Raw genomic sequence first — 21603 nt, 5'->3', positions numbered from 1 at the left:
CGGATGGTATTGACGTAGGTATGAATCTGAACTACTGTAATGTGAAGAATCTCGGCATTGACAATAATGTAGAAAGTGAATTGGAAAGTATTGTAGAAGGTGTGTCAAACGTAACACACGAACAAAGACGAGGCCGACTTTCCCTTACCTACTGCCATCACAACCATAGGGCATGGGGCAAATATGAAGCAGAATTTAAGAGAATTATGAACACCTTGAGACATGAATCTACGGGATTTTCTCCAGAGGAAATCCTGTTGGATGACAGAAGTAAAAGTTTAGTGGAAGTGATAATCAAATTCCCTCCACGGATTGACATTAGTATTGGTGTGAAAAAAGATCGTTTGCGAGAAGTAACGAAGCTAAAAGCTGATGCTCGCATACGTCGTCATGACGCTAAAGCGCGTTTTGCTAAGTTTGCAATCGGAGACTTAGTACTTGTAAAAGCTCATGAGAAATCGAGCGAGATAGACCATGAAAACTCTAAATTTAAGTTTGTTTATAATGGACCATATAAAGTCATTGGTATGCCTCACACAAATGCTTACGGAATATTGTAGACTTGAAATTGTACCAACCTAGGATCGATTAATACCACACAATGGGTAATTTGTACAATATGTAAATATAGAGTGTAAGATTTAAGGTTTGCTAGATTGCCATGCTTTTGACTGACCAAGGTCATTAAAGAAGTTGTAATTAATAAGTAATTAATTTTGACTAAATGATTTAAGAGAAAGTGATTATTTATCAATTGAAAAATCCAAGCTGCTAGTTTAAGTTTTCAGCTGAGTCACAGTTGATTAAGCAATGTAAATATGATTTTGTAACTAGCTGTAAGATTTCATGAATATGTGTTTTACTAGTCATTGCCGATGGACTTAGACGGTGTTTTAAGTTTCAGGCTAGTACATGCGTGTGATGATGGACAGTGTTGAGTTATCCACTGTGATAGAATTAATGGACTCCTTGAGATTATTCGGGAGTGAGTTTTACAGAAAGAATTCAGTGAAACGGACGTTCTGGAAATGCCGTTACAAGGGCGAGTGAGATCAAGCGTGCCGCACAGGCGGGCGCAACAATACTGACGAGGCGGGGCCGCTGTCGGCTCTTGTGCCGCCGTAGGCTCTCCGTGCCGTTCTCGGCATTCTTTGTACTTGCGAGTACGGAAGGCGGAATTGTTTTTCTTCCTGGACAGCTGAAAGAATTCTGCTGTCAATATTTATGTTTTTTTCGATCTACTGAATATTATTTTCTTGTTTAGCGTTAAGTGGAATCTCATGACGAGATAATAATTATGAAAAGGTTATATAAAATGTGTATTCTATGTAATTAATTATTAATTTGCGTATTTTGATCTACCTGTTTTTATGACCATGTACTCTGATTAATTTTGTAAATAGTATTCCATTTCTTGATACTGTTGGGAATTTTGACAATTTTAGAATAACTAAACCATTTTCTATGTTTTCTATGAATTTTAATATGTCGTCAACCTGTTTTATTTTGTGCAAGATGACAGAGTGGAATAAGATTAGGAGTGTCTCCACTCAATTATTATGGTCTAAAAAATTTATTTGTGCTTAATTAGACGAATGCTAAATTTTGTTGATGTTTTGAGCATATGCATTTCCGCTGTTTCTTTTTTGGGACATTTTCTGAGTCTGTTTACGTTACACGAACATCCTCAGACAATGTGGGGCACGTGTAACGCCGGAAATGCATATCCTCCTATTTCCATCTATTGTACTATTACTTTTTTCCTTGTTTTGTTACCTCAAGATATGACATTTCTGTCTCTTTATATATTGTAATTGCTTTACTGTTTGGATATATTTATATTTATGCACTTATGTCGATGTATAATTGGTTTGTTTCGTAAATATTATTTGTATTTCTACGCTGGGTCTTGCCTAGGGAAAACTGCTATCGAACGATTACATCGATAGGTCGTGTGAAGACTCAAAGTGTGTAGGATCTTTGGTAGTGTTAACTCTGCCGCGTGGAGCGCGGGCAGAGCGGTGGGAGTCTGGCGGGAGTAGCGAGTGGAGCAGGTGTCGTGTGACGCTCCCGCGAGTTGCCGCGCTTTCGGAGTTTGGCAGCAAGTAATTGCGCTCGACTCGCGATGATAGTTTCTGACATGGTGTCGCGGACGGGAAGCATTAGCTGGCGCACATCAAGAGCCCGTTTCGCCTGGTGACCGTGTCGAGAAGAAGGCGCGCCAACATCCAGCTTTTGCAACAGCGACGGCCGACAATGAGTGACTGTCGCCACCTCCTCGATCGACGGCTTCAAACCTTCAATCAACCAACAAGGAAGACTAAAAGCACGTAAAGTTTCAGAACTGTATGGCAGACCTCAGCTTTTCAAATTGTTCCATTTGCCTCGCAAAATTACAGCAACTTAGCATGAACCTTTGTTGCTCATTGTCCCAATTGCATTGCCAAGCAGGGTCCCTTCCTTTTCCGAAATGAACCCGAGTGTCGTTGAAATTCAAACGCCAGCATTAAAATAATATGATTAGATTTCACTGCTTTAATTTCAAAGTTCAGTAGCTGGCTACAATATTTAGGTTACACGAGCACAAATTTAGAGTGCGAGTTTTGTTAGCATATTTTAGCTTACCTGTGACTGCAGCTCAGCTTGGTACGTACTAAATTTTACTATTGTTAATAGTTCAGAATCATTTAATTCAAGTTCAAAGTTAAATATCTTGTTTCTAAATTGCGTAGAGTCAATTTGCTTTTGAAATGATTGTTGAGGTAGTCCAAGACTAACCGTATTTTACTGGATTTCGATGTGCTTCAGAAAGAAAGCTCACTATTAACTTCAGTCACTAAATTAATTTTCGATTTTCCGGTTTTATTAATTCTTTTGCTAAATTAAGTCAGAGTGTAGCGAAATTTATTACTCCTGACAAACTTTCAGTTTTCACACTACACGTGTCAACCTTCAGTTGCCACGCTTCTAGTGCTAATTATATGTGTAATAACCTTTCTTTTTCAGTTACTATAGTAATTGTCCTTAGGACTGGCGACCGTGATTTCCCCCAAATCTCAAATATCTAATTACCGCTAGTTAATTGTTAACGTAACGGCCGCACATTTACTTTCTTTATTAACTTTACCCCTTTTCAAAATTGATTTCCACCAGTTTCATTTGCATTTTTCCTTTCATTTAGATGTAACCCTTTCCTCCCTCTTTACCGATAGATTAACTTCGGTGACGATAGCTTTTCCCAAATTTCCATTAGGTACACGCGGTTTAATTTTTCACTGTCATTAAGGTCGGTAAGTGAGGGGGAGGTTACAACTTCTCTTGTGCACCATCACCCATGAGCCCACGTCATAGATAGCGCTCATTCATGTCTCACCTCATTGATCCTCCCTGAGGCCAAGACGTCATGTATTGTCCGACTACCCAGATCAGGAACTGATGCCGCGGTACCTGTAATCAGATGGCAATAGCTGTTCGCTCATACCTGAACTCCTCCAGGCTGCCCTACATCAGACCAGATGAACTAGCACCTCCACACCTTCAGCTCACACGCACCTCTATTGCCCCCTTGTTGTCTTTCTTCGTTAGCTCTCCATAAGTTAACTCTACCTCTGGCCAAGGCCCCTCATGATGACAGCGGCGCCCCATCCTCCGCACACACATAGGGCCGCTGCCACTGTCTTATAGCAACCAATTAGTATTCGTGAAACTTCTTGGAAGATTAAAACCGTGTGCTGGACCGAGACTCGAAGTCCGGACCTTTGCCTTTCGCGGGCAAGTGCTCTACCAACTGAGCTACCTAAGTCCTGCAAGTTTCGCAGGAGAGCTTCTGTAAAGTCTGAAAGTTTGGAGACAAGGTACTGGCGGAAGCAAAGCTGTGGGGAAGGGTCATGAGTCGTGCTTGGGTAGCTCAATTGGCAGAGGAATTACCCGCGAAAGGCAAAGGTCCCGAGTTCGAGTCTCGGTCTGGCACACAGTTCTAATCTGCATGGAAGTTTCACATCATCACACACTCCGCTGCAGAGCGAAAATTTCATTCTGGAATTAGTACCCCTCTTTCCCGGCTGCTTCTACCAGAGTCCGCGTCTCTGCTGCTGTCTAACCAACTGCGAGACAACCAAGTAACACTATAGTGGCCTTGTTCCTTACTTATGGGGCTCATCACTCGTGATGTCAGCTGCAGGCGTAAATCGCCGCCCAGCGTTTCTCTCCACGACCAGGCAGGGCCGCTGTTTGTCAGCCAACTCCAGTAGCCAGCCACTCCAGCATGTAAACAAGACCAAACAGCATGTCCACCATAGACCAGGGCTATAATCGATGTCTGGTCTTGCAGCGGCTGCCCACGTTCCCATACCTCCAAGTTGTGACCACTTTGCTCTCACATACCAGATTCCTTTGGGGGTCACTCAAACTGCTGCTTTATGTTTGGCTACTTTGAATCTTCATGTATACGTTGGAGGGAATGGTAACATCATCTGATGAGTGGAGGCCAGGCATCAAATACACCATGCGCCTCTGAATCACTAGAAAACTTCCCTGAAACTGGTACGCACATCCACTGTAGTTGGCCAGGGGCTGGGACGACCACGAACTTGCAACAATAACAGCAGGAGTAAAAATGCAAGACAGCGCAATTACCACACACACCGAATACCTTATGTATTAGCAACACGTCGTCACAATATAGAACCACAGTGAAAGTTGGTTGTTAATTCTGCGAATTCACTTTTCCCCAGTATATTTTGCTTGCACTAATTGTAACATAACTTAATAATAGCTAACACTTGGTTCAAGAATCATGAAAGAAGGTTGTATACATGGAAGAACCCTGGAGATACTAGAAGGTTTCAGATAGATTATATAACGGTAGGACAGATTTAGGAACCAGGTTTCAAATTGTAAGACATTTCCAGGGGTAGACGAGGACTCTGATCACAATCTATTGGTTATGAACTGTAGATTAAAACTGAAAGAACCGCAAAAAGGTGGAAATTTGAGGAGATGGGACCTGGATCAACTGAAAGAACCAGAGGTTGTAGAGAGTTTCAGGGAGAGCATTACGGAACGATTGACAAGAATGGAGGAATGAAATACAGAAGAAGAATGGAGAATGGGTAGCTTTGAGAGACGTAATAGTGAAAGTGGTAGAGTATCATATAGGTGAAAAGACGAGGGCTGATAGAAATCCTTGGGTAACAGAAGAGATACTGACTTTAATTGATGGAAGGAGAAAATACAAAATGCAGTAAGTGAAGCAGGCAAAAAGGAATACAAACGTCTCAAAAATGAGATCGACAGGAATTGCAAAATGGGTAAGCAGAGATCGCAAGAGGACAAATGTAAGGATATAAAGGCTTATCTCACGAGGGATAAGATAGATACTGCCTACAGGAAAATTAAAAAGACCTTTGGAGAAAAGAGAACCACTTGCATGAATATCAAGAGCTCAGATGGAAACCCAGTTCTAAGCAAAGAAGGGAGAGCAGAAAGGTGGAAGGAGTATGTAGAGGGTCTATACAGGGGCGATGTTCTTGAGGACAACTTTATGGAAATGGAAGAGGATGTAGATGAAGGTGAAATGGGAGATATGATACTGCGTGAAGAGTTTGACAGAGCACTGAAAGACCTAAGTCGAAGCAAGGCCTCGGGAGTGGACAACATTCCGTTAGAACTACTAACGGCCTTGGGAGAGCCAGTTCTGAAAAAATTCTACCATCTGGTGAGCAAGATGTATGAGACAGGCGAAATTCCCTTTGACTTCAAGAAAAATGTAATAATTCCAATCCTAAAGAAAGTAGGTGTTGACAGATGTGAAAATTACCGAACTATCAGTTTAATAAGTCACAGCTGCAAAATACTAACGCGAATTCTTTACAGACGAATGGGAAAATTGATAGAAGCCAACCTTGGGGAAGATCAGTTTGGATTCCGTAGAAATGTTGGAACACGTGAGGCAATACTGACCCTACGACTTATCTTAGAAGAAAGATTAAGGAAAGGCAAACCTACGTTTCTAGCATTTGTAGACTTAGAGAAAGCTTTTGACAATGTTGATTGGAATACTGTCTTTCAAATTTTTAATGTGGCAGGGGTAAAATACAGAGAGCGAAAGGCTATTTACAATTTGTACAGAAAGCAGATGGCAGTTGTAGGAGTCGAGGGATGTGAAAGGGAAGCAGTGGTTGGGAAGGGAGTGAGACAGGGTTGTAGCCTCTCCTCAATGCTATTCAATCTGTATATTGAGCTAGCAGTAAAGGAAACAAAAGAAACTTTCGGAGTAAGTATTAAAATCCATGGAGAAGAAATAAATACTTTGAGGTTCGCCGATGCCATTGCAATTCTGTCAGAGACAGCAAAGGTCTTGGAAGAGCAGTTGAACGGAATGGACAGTGTCTTGAAAGGAGGGTATAAGATGAACATCAACAAAAACAAAACGAGGATAATGGAATCTAGTCGAATGAAGTCGGGTGATCCTGAGAGAATTAGATTAGGAAATGAGACACTTAAAGCAGTAAAGGAGTTTTGCTATTTGGGGAGCAAAATAACTGATGATGATCGAAGTAGGGAGGATATAAAATGTAGACTGGCAATGGCAAGGAAACGCTTTTGAAGAAGAGAAATTTGTTAACATCGAGTATAGATTTAAATGTCAGGAAGTCGTTTGTGAAAGTATTTGTATGGAGTGTAGCCATGTATGGAAGTGAAACATGGACGATAAATAGTTTAGACAAGTAGAGAATAGAAGCTTTCGAAATGTGGTGCTACAGAAGAGTGCTGAAGATTAGATGGGTAGATCACATAACTAATGAGGAGGTATTGAATAGAAGTGGGGAGAAGAGGAGTTTGTGGCATAACTTGACTAGAAGAAGGGATCGGTTGGTAGGACATGCTCTGAGGCATCAAGGGATCACCAATTTAGCACTGCAGGGCAGCGTGGAGGGTAAAAAATATACAGTAAGCAGATTCAGAAGGATGTAGGGTGCAGTAGGTATTGGGAGATGAAGAAGCTTGCACACGATAGAGTAGCAAGGAGAGCTGCATCAAACTAGTCTCAGGACTTAAGACCACAACAACAACAACAATTGTAGCACTTATCTTTACGACACTTTCCATGAGTGTGCTATAATCAGTTTCAGTTGTCCGACATAAGCACTGCAGCAACCTGTTTGCATTGTTGCTAAAGCAGTTTTCACCTTTGGGGAATCTGTTTTTCTGCAGTGCACCAAGTAGTTTTTGTTTGAAAGGGTACTCGCCACTTCTATTCTATATTCTGTACCGGGTTGGGTTGCATGCTAGTTTCTGGTGCTTTATTTGGAGGAGATTTGTAGTGTGAACCAGAGTCTGACTCAGGCTGTAGGAGGTCGTGCTAATGTGAAGGTCATATCACTTTACTTCCTGTGGTGAAGGTTATTGAAAGTAGTGGGTTTATATTGACATCACTTGGTCACAGTGACTCCATGAAAAGGAATGGGGCCATGTGCCTGCACATAGCAAAATGTAAGCTCATAGGTTGCTCATACTTGGTCGAATGGAAGCTGTTATACTGCTGTACATTACCTTTTCATTTGTTCATGCTGTAATTTCAAAATTGGTACCCTCTCATGTTGTTGTTGTTGTGGTCTTCAGTCCTGAGACTGGTTTGATGCAGCTCTCCATGCTACTCTATCCTGTGCAAGCTTTTTCATCTCCCAGTACCTACTGCAACCTACATCCTTCTGAATCTGCTTGGTGTATTCATCTCTTGGTCTCCCTCTACGATTTTTACCCTCCACGCTGCCCTCCAATACTAAATTGGTGATCCCTTGATGCCTCAGAACATGTCCTACCAACCGATCCCTTCTTCTGGTCAAGTTGTGCCACAAACTTCTCTTCTCCCCAATCCTATTCAATACTTCCTCATTAGTTATGTGATCTACCCATCTAATCTTCAGCATTCTTCTATAGCACCACATTTCGAAAGCTTCTATTCTCTTCTTGTCCAAACTATTTATCGTCCATGTTTCACTTCCATACATGGCTACACTCCATACAAATACTTTCAGAAATGACTTCCTGACACCTAAATCAATACTGGATGTTAACAAATTTCTCTTCTTCAGGAACGCTTTCCTTGCCATTGCCAGCCTACATTTTATATCCTCTCTACTTCGACCATCATCAGTTATTTTGCTCCCCAAATAGCAAAACTCCTTAACTACTTTAAGTGCCTCATTTCCTAATCTAATTCCCTCAGCATCACCCGACTTAATTAGACTACATTCCATTATCCTTGTTTTGCTTTTGTTGACGTTCATCTTATATCCTCCTTTCAAGACACTTTCCATTCCATTCAACTGCTCTTCCAAGTCCTTTGCTGTCTCTGACAGAATTACAATGTCATCGGCGAACCTCAAAGTTTTTATTTCTTCTCCATGAATTTTAATACCTACTCCGAATTTTTCTTTTGTTTCCTTTACTGCTTGCTCAATATACAGATTGAACAACATCGGGGAGAGGCTACAACCCTGTCTTACTCCCTTCCCAACCACTGCTTCCCTTTCATGTCCCTCGACTCTTATAACTGCCATCTGGTTTCTGTACAAATTGTAAATAGCCTTTCGCTCCCTGTATTTTACCCCTGCCACCTTTAGAATTTGAAAGAGAGTATTCCAGTCAACAGTGTCAAAAGCTTTCTCTAAGTCTACAAATGCTAGAAACGTAGGTTTGCCTTTCCTTAATCTTTCTTCTAAGATAAGTCGTAAGGTCAGTATTGCCTCACGTGTTCCAGTGTTTCTACGGAATCCAAACTGATCTTCCCCGAGGTTGGCTTCTACTAGTTTTTCCATTCGTCTGTAGAGAATTCGTGTTAGTATTTTGCAGCTGTGACTTATTAAGCTGATAGTTCGGTAATTTTCACATCTGTCAACACCTGCTTTCTTTGGGATTGGAATTATTATATTCTTCTTGAAGTCTGAGGGTATTTCGCCTGTTTCATACATCTTGCTCACCAGATGGTAGAGTTTTGTCAGGACTGGCTCTCCCACGGCCGTCAGTAGTTCCAATGGAATATTGTCTACTCCGGGGGCCTTGTTTCGACTCAGGTCTTTCAGTGCTCTGTCAAACTCTTCACGCAGTATCGTATCTCCCATTTCATCTTCATCTACATCCTCTTCCATTTCCATAATATTGTCCTCAAGTACATCGCCCTTGTATAGACCCTCTATATACTCCTTCCACCTCTCTGCTTTCCCTTCTTTGCTTAGAACTGGGTTTCCATCCGAGCTCTTGATATTCATACAAGTCGTTCTCTTATCTCCAAAGGTCTCTTTAATTTTCCTGTAGGCAGTATCTATCTTACCCCTAGTGAGACAAGCCTCTACATCCTTACATTTGTCCTCTAGCCATCCCTGCTTAGCCATTTTGCACTTCCTGTCGATCTCATTTTTGAGACGTTTGTATTCCTTTTTGCCTGTTTCACTTACTGCATTTTTATATTTTCTCCTTTCATCAATTAAATTCAATATTTCTTCTGTTACCCAAGGATTTCTACTAGCCCTCGTCTTTTTACCTACTTGATCCTCTGCTGCCTTCACTACTTCATCCCTCAAAGCTACCCATTCTTCTTCTACTGTGTTTATTTCCCCCATTCCTGTCAATTGCTCCCTTATGCTCTCCCTGAATCTCTGTACAACCTCTGGTTCTTTTAGTTTATCCAGGTCCCATCTCCTTAAATTCCCACCTTTTTGCAGTTTCTTCAGTTTTAATCTACAGGTCATAACCAATAGATTGTGGTCAGAGTCCACATCTGCCCCTGGAAATGTCTTACAATTTAAAACCTGGTTCCTAAATCTCTGTCTTACCATTATATAATCTATCTGATACCTTTTAGTATCTCCAGGGTTCTTCCATGTATACAACCTTCTTTCATGATTCTTAAACCAAGTGTTAGTTATGATTATGTTGTGCTCTGTGCAAAATTCTACCAGGCGGCTTCCTCTTTCATTTCTGTCCCCCAATCCATATTCACCTACTATGTTTCCTTCTCTCCCTTTTCCTACACGCGAATTCCAGTCACCCATGACTATTAAATTTTCGTCTCCCTTCACAATCTGAATAATTTCTTTTATTTCATCATACATTTTTTCAATTTCTTCGTCATCTGCAGAGCTAGTTGGCATATAAACTTGTACTACTGTAGTAGGTGTGGGCTTCGTATCTATCTTGGCCACAATAATGCGTTCACTATGCTGTTTGTAGTAGCTTACCCGCATTCCTATTTTCCTATTCATTATTAAACCTACTCCTGCATTACCCCTATTTGATTTTGTGTTTATAACCCTGTAGTCACCTGACCAGAAGTCTTGTTCCTTCTGCCACCGAACTTCACTAATTCCCACTATATCTAACTTCAACCTATCCATTTCCCTTTTTAAATTTTCTAACCTACCTGCCCGATTAAGGGATCTGACATTCCACGCTCCGATCCGTAGAACGCTAGTTTTCTTTCTCCTGATAACGACATCCTCTTGAGTAGTCCCCGCCCGGAGATCCGAATGGGGGACTATTTTACCTCCGGAATATTTTACCCAAGAGGACGCCATCATCATGTAATCATACAGTAAAGCTGCATGCCCTCGGGAAAAATTACGGCTGTAGTTTCCCCTTGCTTTCAGCCGTTCGCAGTACCAGCACAGCAAGGCCGTTTTGGTTATTGTTACAAGGCCAGATCAGTCAATCATCCAGACTGTTGCCCTTGCAACTACTGAAAAGGCTGCTGCCCCTCTTCAGGAACCACACGTTTGTCTGGCCTCTCAACAGATACCCCTCCGTTGTGGTTGCACCTACGGTACGGCTATCTGTATCGCTGAGGCACGCAAGCCTCCCCACCAACGGCAAGGTCCATGGTTCATGGGGGGACCCTCTCATAGAGTATAAAATAGTTTTGTTTAAAACTATGCCGTGCGGGATTAGCAGAGCGGCCTTAGGCGCTGCAGTCATGGACTGAGCGGCTGGTCCCGGCGGAAGTTCGAGTCCTCCCTCGGACATAGGTGTGTGTATTTGTCCTTCGGATAATTTAGCTTAAGCAGTGTATAAGGTTAAGGATTGATGACCTTAGCAGTTAAGTCCCATAAGACTTACACACACTTGACCCTTTTTTTGTTTAAAACTATGAAACGAGAAGGTGATGTTCCGATTGCTTGTCATGAATCTAAATCGTGTAGGTTGTGTTCCCATGCAGCCTTGTAAATCACGTCCTTGTTATTAATAACAGTATAATAATTCTTTCCAATTTATATTTATACTGATGAACCCAGCAATGCTTCGCAGTTACCAAATATATATCGAAACTGGATATATGTCCTTAATCTTGTCTCTTTGTCTCTCTACCCATCTCCTCCTCCCAATTAATTATGTCCATCTCCTCTTCTTCCGCCTTTTCACTGTCCATCTCCTCCACCCTCTCTCTCAGTCTGTTTCTTCTCTGACTTTGAACCTTGCTGATTGTTCTTCCAAATGAAACTTTTATTGTGAATTGAAGTACCTTAAGGTGTTTGGATAAATAGGTTGAGGTCATTGGTATATGTGGTATGAGGGACACATTTCCATTTATTTTATTTATTTTCCAGTATAGTTCCCTAGGACCAAATTGGGCAGCAAATCTCCAAGATCATGGAACGTGCCAGTACTTGAAATTACAACATAAAAGTAATAACAGATAAAAATAAAATGTTTGTGAACTGAAAAATGTCAAGCCATAAGTTACGTAAACGCAGTCAACAATACAACATAAGAATCAGCTTAATTTTTCAAGGAAGTCCTCAACAGAATAGACAGAGTGACCCATGAGGAAACTCTTCAGTTTAGATTTGAAAGCCGATGGATTACTTCTAAGATTTTTGAATTGTCATGGTAGCTTATTGAAAATGGATGCAGCAGTATACTGCACACCTTTCTGCACAAGAGTCAAGGAAGTGCGATCCAAATGCAGATTGATATTCTGCCGGGTATTAACTGAGTGAAAGCTGATAATTCTTTGGAATAAGGTGAGATAGTTAACAAGAAACAGTAGTAAAGAATATATATATTGAGAGACTGATCTAAAAATACCCAGACTAATGAACAGGGGTCGACAAGAGGTTCGCTAACTAACACATCTTATTGCCTGAACTGCCGGTTTCTGAGCCAAAAATATCCTTTTACAATGGCAAGAGTTACGTACCTCACGATATAATACCATACGACATACGCAAATGAAAATAAGCAAAGTAGACTAATTTTCGTGTTGAATGGTCGCATATTTCCGATATCGTTCCAATAGTAAAAAAGGAAGCATAAGTCTTTGAACAAGATCGTAAATGTGGGCTTTCCAAGACAGTTTACTATCTATCTGAACACCTAGATATTTGAACTGTTAGTTTCACTAAACATAACCCCATTCTGTGAAATTAAAATGTAGGGTCCTGTTGAATTGTGTGTTAGAAACTGTAAAATCCGAGTCTTACTGTAATTTAGAGCTAGTTTATTTTCTACAAGCCATGAAGTTATGTCATGAAGTGCACTATTTGACACAAAGTCATTGTTGTACACAACAACCTTTCCTACCAAATTGGTGGCATCAGCAAACAGAAATACTTTAGAATTACCTCTGATACTAGAGGGCAAATCATTTATACAAATAAGGAACATGTGTGGCCCAACACTGATCCCTGGGGCACCACCCATTTTACTGTACCCCACTCAGACCTCACATCACAGCCATTGTCAACACTGTGAATAATGTCCTTTTGCCGTCTGTTGTTAAAATAAGAGGTGAATCAATTGTGAGCTTCTCCCCGAATTCTGTAATGGTCCAACTTCTGGAGCAATATTTTGTGCTCAACACAATCAGACGCTTTAGTTAAACCAAAATATACGCCTAGTGTTCGAAACCTATTGTTTAATCCATCCAGAACCTCACAGAGGAAAAGAGAATATAGCATTTTCAGTTGTTAAACGGCTTCTAAAGCAAAATTTTACATTTGACAGCAAATTATATGGTATAAAATGATCAATTATCCACACATACACAGCCTTTTCAATAAATTTACCAAAGACTGCTGGTGTAGAAATAGGTCTAAATTGTATACATTATCCCTTTCTCCCTATTTATGAAGCGGCTTTACTACTGAGTACTTCAATCTTTCAAGAAACTGGCCACTCTTAAAGAAGAAAGTACAAATATGGCTAGGTAGGTGGCTAACTTGAGCAGCACAGTACTTTAGTATTCTGCTAGATACTCCACCATATCCATGGGAGCCCCTAGTCTTCAGTGATTTAATTACTGTCTGAATCTCCCCCTTGTCAGTATCGCAGAGGAGTATTTCAGACCTCAATAAAAATTAAGAGCTTAGTTTCACTAAATTTAACTACTGCTGCACAACATTCAAATATCTGTTCAGTGCAGTGCCGTGATACGTCTATGGTCAGAACCGGAATACTGTTTTTTACGTACATGGCCACTCACTTACTCTGGAACGATCTCTTTGAAGAACAGCCACCTAATCTGTATCCTGGAAAGAAAGCCTCTGCATTGTCAAATTATTTAAGTGGGACTCCGACATACCAATAATGTCAGAATCAACATCTATTAGCCGTTCACTAGCTTTATCTCTAATACCTCTTACATTTTGATGTCATATACCAATTACTCTCCACTTGGATACCCCACCTCCTCACAAGATGATTCTTTAGTTAGAGGGACTTCCTTTAAGCAGGTATAGCTATCAGCTGATTTCAATCTAAAAAAAAATATAGCTGCAACACCAACAACTACAGGAATTTTTCCATGAGTGATTCCACCACCACCTACTACACTGTTACCTATAAGCTTTACCTGCCTCCCCTTTCCATAGCTACTGAGGTGCGGACAATGCCTAGTAAAACCAGAGCTACTAATATATTCAGATAGCACCACTGCAATGTGACCCATGCTCTCTGCCATCAGTACCTTCTGCAGCCCCATGTTAACACACCTAACAGCCGCATTAAGATGAGGCCGATCATGACGCTGAACAGTTGCGCGAAGTGCACATTAGCGCCACCAGTTTGAGTAGCCATCTTTACCAGGTCATCACCTACATCATATTCCTCACCCTATCAAGACTATTCCTCGCTCCACACACAATCACTACCTGATCCTCTTTCGTAAAATTCCTACATAATTCCTCTATGCTGTCAGTCACCTGAGCCAAACCAAGCACTAGTCTTCATAATTCTGGTGATCTGGTTCTCACTCCCCAACACTTCCTGCAACTCTTGGCCCTCCGTCTACAGTGCGAATTACCTAGCAGTAGAACCTTCTTCTTTCCGTTAGACTCTGTAAATGTCACTGGCCTCATAAATGTTGAAGACTGCTGCATGTTTCCTACACCTACAGCTATAAGGGGCTCCTCTCCGCTCAACTCTGACAGTCGGTCAAATCTATTGCATATAAGCAAAGTAAAACTGTCGTAATACCTCTTCCTCCTAGCTGCCTTCCTTCCAACTGCCAGTTCCCATTCCCCAGGACCCTTCAGCCTCCTCAACCTATATAGTTCTTCCTTTGCGTATTGTAATTCCACCTGAAGGGCACCTGCTCCTCTGTCAACCTATTTCTATTACTGATTCTGCGTCCCCAGGAAAGGATCTCGATACAATGCCCACTGGTTCCCGACTGCGTTCCCCCTAATGAAAATACCTTGAACAAAACCCGGACTGTAACCCACTACTCCCATTCTACGACACTTCTCACTCGTTGTAAAATTTTACAAAAAAATGGTTCAAATGGCTCTGAGCACTATGGGACTAAACATCTGTGGTCATCAGTCCCCTAGAACTTAGAACTACTTAAACCTAACTAACCTAACGACATCACACACATCCATGCCCGAGGCAGGATTCGAACCTGCGACCGTAGCGGTCACGCGGCTCCAGACTGATGCGCCTAGAACCGCACGGCCACACAGGCCGGCAAAATTTTATAGTTATTGAAAAAAAAAATAAACGTCTACGTTACCTAAGGTCAGTTACACCAATAGAACAATTTATGGAACTAACAACAGTGGTTTTCGAAATTCTCTCACTACTAGGAAAGCAACAACTTTTATTAATACTACTAAAACACAACTGATACCAATATCAACAAAACTTCAAAGAATTTATTAGCTAAAATTAAAAATTCAAGCAGCCACTGGAACACTCAACGAAATTAAAACAGCGAATGAGAATTTTACTGAAATATGTCACTAGAAACAATAAGGAACGTCAGTTGAAAACTACCACACGAAATTTAATAAACGACTTCAATGCACAGAAAACTCTAATAAACCCAGTTAGCGAGCGTTTCCAAAAGTTTGGTTCAAATGGCTCTGTGCACTATGGGAGTTAAAATCTTAGGTCATCAGTCCCCTAGAACTTAGAACTACTTAAAACTAACTAACCTAAGGACATCACACACATCCAAAAGTTTATTAAACCTTTATTTCGCCTCAAACATCACGAAACATGGTTGAAAACTACTAAATTTAATAACAGTGCACAAACAACTTTGTCAGAACTTAACAACCGCTACATCTGCACTGCAGTCGGCGAAATGGAAGCACTCTGCTACTATTTGGATGAATCATTGAAAGGTACTAAATTTAATTATGGAATACAGTGCACAAACAAAGTACTTAGCCTTATAACCGCAACATCTGCAACCGGACGCCGCGAAATGTAAACATAGTACTGAGGCATGAGACTCGGATGAATGACGTATGCACAGGCACGAATAACAGACCAATCAAGCCAATAACAACGAAAGAAGACTAAGATAAATGAAAATCCATAACTAAGTTGTTTTTACAGCAAATATTAACATAAATAAACTTTAAAAATAACTGGAGACTAAAACTTTATAAATATTGACGAGCAATTTCAACAGCAGTCCATCACTCGTGACGTCACACCAAAGAGTCCTTTGGCTGGATCTCTGAGGATGGTTGCTTCGATGACATTATTTCGCATAGTTTAAATCTCTTAATGTGAAGGAATACAAAGTTTAGGACGATTTACAATTCTTAGTATTATTCTAACCACAAGCCGAAAAGCCATGAGTAAAACTTTCTCGTTTTCTGTGATACTGGCGGCAGGGAAGAAAACCAAACAGAACTTTGTTGGGTATACAATATCACTTTGAAAATGTATGTACAGAGAAAGAATATATATGGGAGAACAAATTTTCTAATGATTTTCATGTCCTCCCATCGTGGTTGGAACAGAGTGAGAGAAAGACATGAAAACCGCAGATAACCACAGCACATCACAGCATTTTCTGTCTCACAGTTGGTTCCAACAGAAAGCCTGTAAATCTGCATTAGAAAAAATATGGTGCCTATGTTTGTTTGAGTGTTTATTAGAGCAGCATGTAAATATTTAAAGTTAATCTTTCACGAACTGTTCGAGATTTTTGCTGACGTCATTTTCCCATTGTGTTTTAATGTGTATTTAAATATAATATACATTAAAAATAAGTAGCTTCTGTCCATATGAATATTCATTAGAACATCTTGTGAGAATTCTAAGTAAATCGATCAAGATCTTCTTTTTTGTAATCACTTTTAATTTTTTATATAAGAAAATATATGATCTGTATCTGTACATATGTCAATTACAGTATCGTGTAAAAATCTGTAGTAAATCGGTCAAGAACTTTTCGATATTTTTGTACACAACACTTCTTGTATACATATGACATATGACACATGACACTTGTCATTACTCATGAAATGTAATAAATCACCATGTGCTTCGTCTTGTCCAGTTCAAAGCGACCATCTCGATTAATAAGGTCTTTCACCACACTCATTTTCGCTGATCCTTCGCAATTGATTCCCAGAAAGATCTCGTCGAGGCCAAGATTTCCGTGGCAGACTAATCCTTGGAAAGTTCTCTGGAGATACAATGTTCTCTATGGCTGTCTTACTGGGAAGCGAAAGGGAGTGTGGCGATTATGTTCAAGGCAATTCTAATGCACTGTGCGCGTCGTCTGACCAATGTAGGATTTCAGAATGAGATTTTCAGTCTGCAGCGAAGTGTGTGCTGGTATGAAACTTCCTGGCAGATTAAAACTGTGTGCCGGAGCGAGACTCGAACTCGTGAACTTTGCCTTTCGCAGGCAAGTGCTCTACCAACTGATTTTCCCAAGTACGACTCACGCACATTCCTCATAACTTTACATCCGCCAGAAGCTCGTCTCCTACTTGCCAAACTTCACAGAAGCTCTCCTGCGAACCTTGCAGAACTAGCACTCCTGGAAGAAAGGATATTGCGGAGACATAACTTAGTCACAGCCTGGGGAATGTTTCCAGAATGAGATTTTCATCGTGCAGCGGAGTGTGCGCTGATATGAAACTTCCTGTAAGATTAAAACTCGGTGCTTGACCCAGACTCGAACTCGGTACCTTTGCCTTTCACGGGCAAGTGCTGTCAAGTTTGGAAAGTAGGAGACGAGGTACTGACGGATGTAAAGCTGTGAGGACGGGGCGTGAGTCGTGCTTGGGTAACTTACTCGGTAGAGCACTAGCCCGCGAAAGGCAAAGGTCCCGAGTTCGAGTGTCGGTTGGGCACACAGTTTAAGTCTGCCAGGAAGTTTCAATGTAGGCTTTGTCGCTCTGACGAACCGAGAAGAGCACAAGTCGTTGTAGGTGGGCGGAATGTTACTTTGGCATTATGTTATAAATCAGAAGTATTTCGTCTAATTAGGCATAATTATACTGAAACATTATGTCGAAGTAATCCGCCAGCTCCTACAGAGACGTATACTCTTCTCGGTTCGACAAAGGACAATATGACATTGAGGAGGGCTGCAATCTGCAGAATTGCTTGCCAATGTGGCGAAGTCTACATTGGTCAGACAACGTGCACAGTTCGTGAGATATGCCGTGAACATGATCGCGGCCGTTGTATCTACACAGGACATTACGCGGATTACTCCACCACGGAAATCTGGGCCGCGATGAGGTCTTTCTGGGATTCCGTTATTAAGGAATCGGTGGAAATATATTTGGTGGAAGACGTTATTAATTGTGATGGCGGATTTCAATTGGATAAGGCTTCGGACCAGGCGATTTCTTTAATTTCTTCAGAAAAGAAACATTTCATCACTAATGACATGTTTAGCGGCCGTTTATTTTACTACTTTTGACATATGAATGATTTCCGACAGAGTGCGTGCATGTAGTATCCACGTTACACATGCGCCTGCACGCCATACATGGAGCAATATTCGAAGAGGGAGTGAAACCCGATATAGATCGCACCTGTAGTGGCTGCCTTTGTGTACGAGTCCCCTCGCCAGTTTTTGATGTAAAACTGGGAACGTGAAAGAGCTACCTACAGAGAAGAATACTCACCTGAAAATGGCTGAGTGGTTGTCAGCCGTTATATCGTTGAGAGATGTCGACGTAATCCAGCTGCAGACCCGAAACTTCATGGAATAGTTTTCAAGATTTTTGGTAACAGCTTTAAACAACAACTTGTCTTCATATAATACACATGGGTATACCTATCTTTCAGTGTTATTACGACGCAAGACCATGCGCCATTGTGTAGCAATCATGTTGTTATATGTTGTGGTTAGCTTCATGACCCATAACTAGTTATGATGCGTCGTCAATCAACTATCGAGTTGTGGTGAAGCGACATTAGTAATACAAAGTTCTTCTTCGTGTGCTCGCTGGTTGTAGATGCTGATAAGTTACGTCAACAGGTGTCATTCCACCCACCGGTAATTATTAGATACGGTGCACAATAATCTCACCTGCTACTACAATGTTACATAAAAATACTTTTCATTAATTCATTTTGGCTCTTACCGTGTAATAATCTTGGTACTGGAAGTCAACAGTTATTACAGAATTGAGGAGACAACCTCATAGCAAGGCTGGACTATAAGCAGAAAGATAACACTTCTGCAATTTCGGATCACTGTGTGAGATTCACACCATTCAAGTGATAGGTATGCAAGTAGATATTTCTCAGACGCACCATGTTGTGAAAATGTGTCGTGTGATTATTTCTACTAAACTTTACAAACAACCAGATCCCATTTCCAAACTGTTTTCTGCAGCATAGGAATTACACGATTTGCAGAGTTTGTAGGTTCCAGGGCTTAACTGTCACTACTTACGGGATTAGTCATTGCTTCTTAGCGTTACAAAAATTTTTAAACTTTGGTGATGCCTACCATGATTCGGGTCTGTACTTTTCCGGTAATTTAATGTTCCTCATGTCAGATCCGACAATATATTTCAATAGTGTGTAATCAAGCCAGAATTTTTAGTCTCTTTGATTGCTCTCATCAGCTATTCGCTCTGAATTCTTTCATTTCGTTGCCATGTGGATTACTGTTTTGGTTAAATATTCCACGGCATGGTTGTGCTATTTCTGATGGAAACGTAACTCCACATTTTCATTTATGTTTTGCAATCAATTTACTATGTAATTACATTTTATATGTACTTTGGCCTGTGATAACTATGTGGTTTAGAACGTTCTGTTGATGAAGCACAGAGGGGCTGAATTAATTTTCAAATGTGGTTTAGAAGAAGAGCGCAGGCTGTTTGTGATCATTTATTAATGTTACACGGAGGATAAAGGCTGCACAGAGTAGGAAACTGGTTGAAAATGATGGTGTGGAACTGTAATTAAAATTTTGTTCGACTTCAAATATGCTGTGAAAACATATCATTTGTTTTGACAAGACAGGGAACTATCGTGTTTAATGAGTAGGAGATTATTGTTAGTCGATTATACAGTGTAGTTACGTTATTTTCTGATTCAATATCTTTGTACTGATAACGTATGTATTTTTTAGTGTCGAAAACAATAATTTTGTAATTCAAAGTTGAGAGCCATTGCAGTGTTGATTTTATGTTTAATTCACATTCCCTGTTGGGTCTGATGCGTACTTTCATATGTGGGTGTTGGTTCATTACAATTGCATTTTGTTGACTCAGGAATGTATTGGAATTGCTGTGTACTTTGTTCGGTTTTATGGCTCAGTACAGGCAAGCATTTGTCGAACAGTATTGCCACTCTCCAGTTGTTAATAGTGCCATAAAACTGCGCTCCAGTTGCCCCCCCCCCTCTCACTCTTTTCCTGCAGTGGATTGTCTGGTGAAGGTGTTGAGATGAAGATGAATTGAGGAGTCATTTCCAGTGGTGAAAGGGACGTCAAAAATGTTGTGCACACTATAATTCAAATTGCAGTACTTTAAAATGAGAATGCCTTTTACATTCTGCGCCTTAATTATCACAGTTGTAACTAAAAACCTCCTCTTCTTGGTGTACTCGATATGTGTTATATTTAGATGTAAAACGGTTCACGTCTCTTTTTTAAGTAAATAAGGGATTGATTAGATTTTCTCGCGTTATTCGCTACCATCTGCGTTTCTTCTCATCTGGTCACGTGCTGGAGTTCGCACTACAGCTCTATTTATGAAACATAAGAATGTTTTCATGGTACGAACTTTTTTCTTCCCACTCTTCATCTTGTTTGCCCTTATTGTTATGATGCACTATCAGTTTCCTGCACCAATTATAGATATTCGATCGAAAACTGTGATTTCAAGACGTAACTAATGTTAGAATACTATGTGTCTCATCCTGTTTGGTTTGTTTATGTTCATGTTGATAAACAAAGTATATGCTGAAAACTAAGGTCTGTTATGTTTCACTCTCTCTCTCTCTCTCTCTCTCTCTCTCTGTGTGTGTGTGTGTGTGTGTGTGTGTGTGTGTGAGCGATCAAAGAGAGGGTCAGACGCACACACACACACACACACACACACACACACACACAGAGAGAGAGAGAGAGAGAGAGAGAGAGAGAGAGAGAGAGATAGAGAGAGAGAGTATATCCCTAGATTTCTTTTCCTTTCTTTTATGCGGTGAGGGTGGTGTTGATAGTTTCTCAGTACGAGTTGTACAATGTTGAATGCGAAAGTAACAGCTGTCAGAGAGTGATTGAAGGTATTGGTGTTCAACTGATTTGAGTTTTGGTTCAAATGTTATGTGGAGAGATTCTCGGATAATTAGTGGAACGGTGTTGGGTGGTATGGTTATGATAATAGTCCTCTGGATAGTCCTCTGTTGTAGTATTGCTCAGGTATTTTATCAATTAGCGCCAAAAATGGTTGGTTGATTTGCGATTTGGGGTGAGGGGACCAAATAGTGAGGTCATCGGTCCCACAGCAATGAGTTGTTTGGTGTGTGCACTTGATCATCCAACAGAACTCTGCTTTCGTTTTCTGTATGTGGTAATTTTATTGCACGGTTAGGAGGTGTCTTTTATTATTGATTCTAATTATTTTCATGTCTTGTTCTCTAATGCTTGGTTTGTGATTATGTTCTCTGGGGTGTTCTGCAAATGTGGAATAGTTTGTCCCATACTTCCAGGCCCTCGTGCCTTCTTTGTATCTGACATCAAATGTTCTGCCTGTTTGTCCTATGTATCTGCAGCCGCAAGTGTTATCCAGTAATACATATATACCTGCTTTCTGCTATATGGCTGTGTTTTTGTGAGTTTTGGGGTGTATTTTTGGGCAGAATTGTCTGTTGTGTAGGCTA

Source organism: Schistocerca piceifrons, chromosome 2, assembly GCF_021461385.2.
Source record: "Schistocerca piceifrons isolate TAMUIC-IGC-003096 chromosome 2, iqSchPice1.1, whole genome shotgun sequence".
Lineage (NCBI taxonomy): Eukaryota > Metazoa > Arthropoda > Insecta > Orthoptera > Acrididae > Schistocerca > Schistocerca piceifrons.
The sequence above is the reverse complement of the archived record's forward strand: the minus strand, read 5'-3'. Positions refer to the sequence as shown.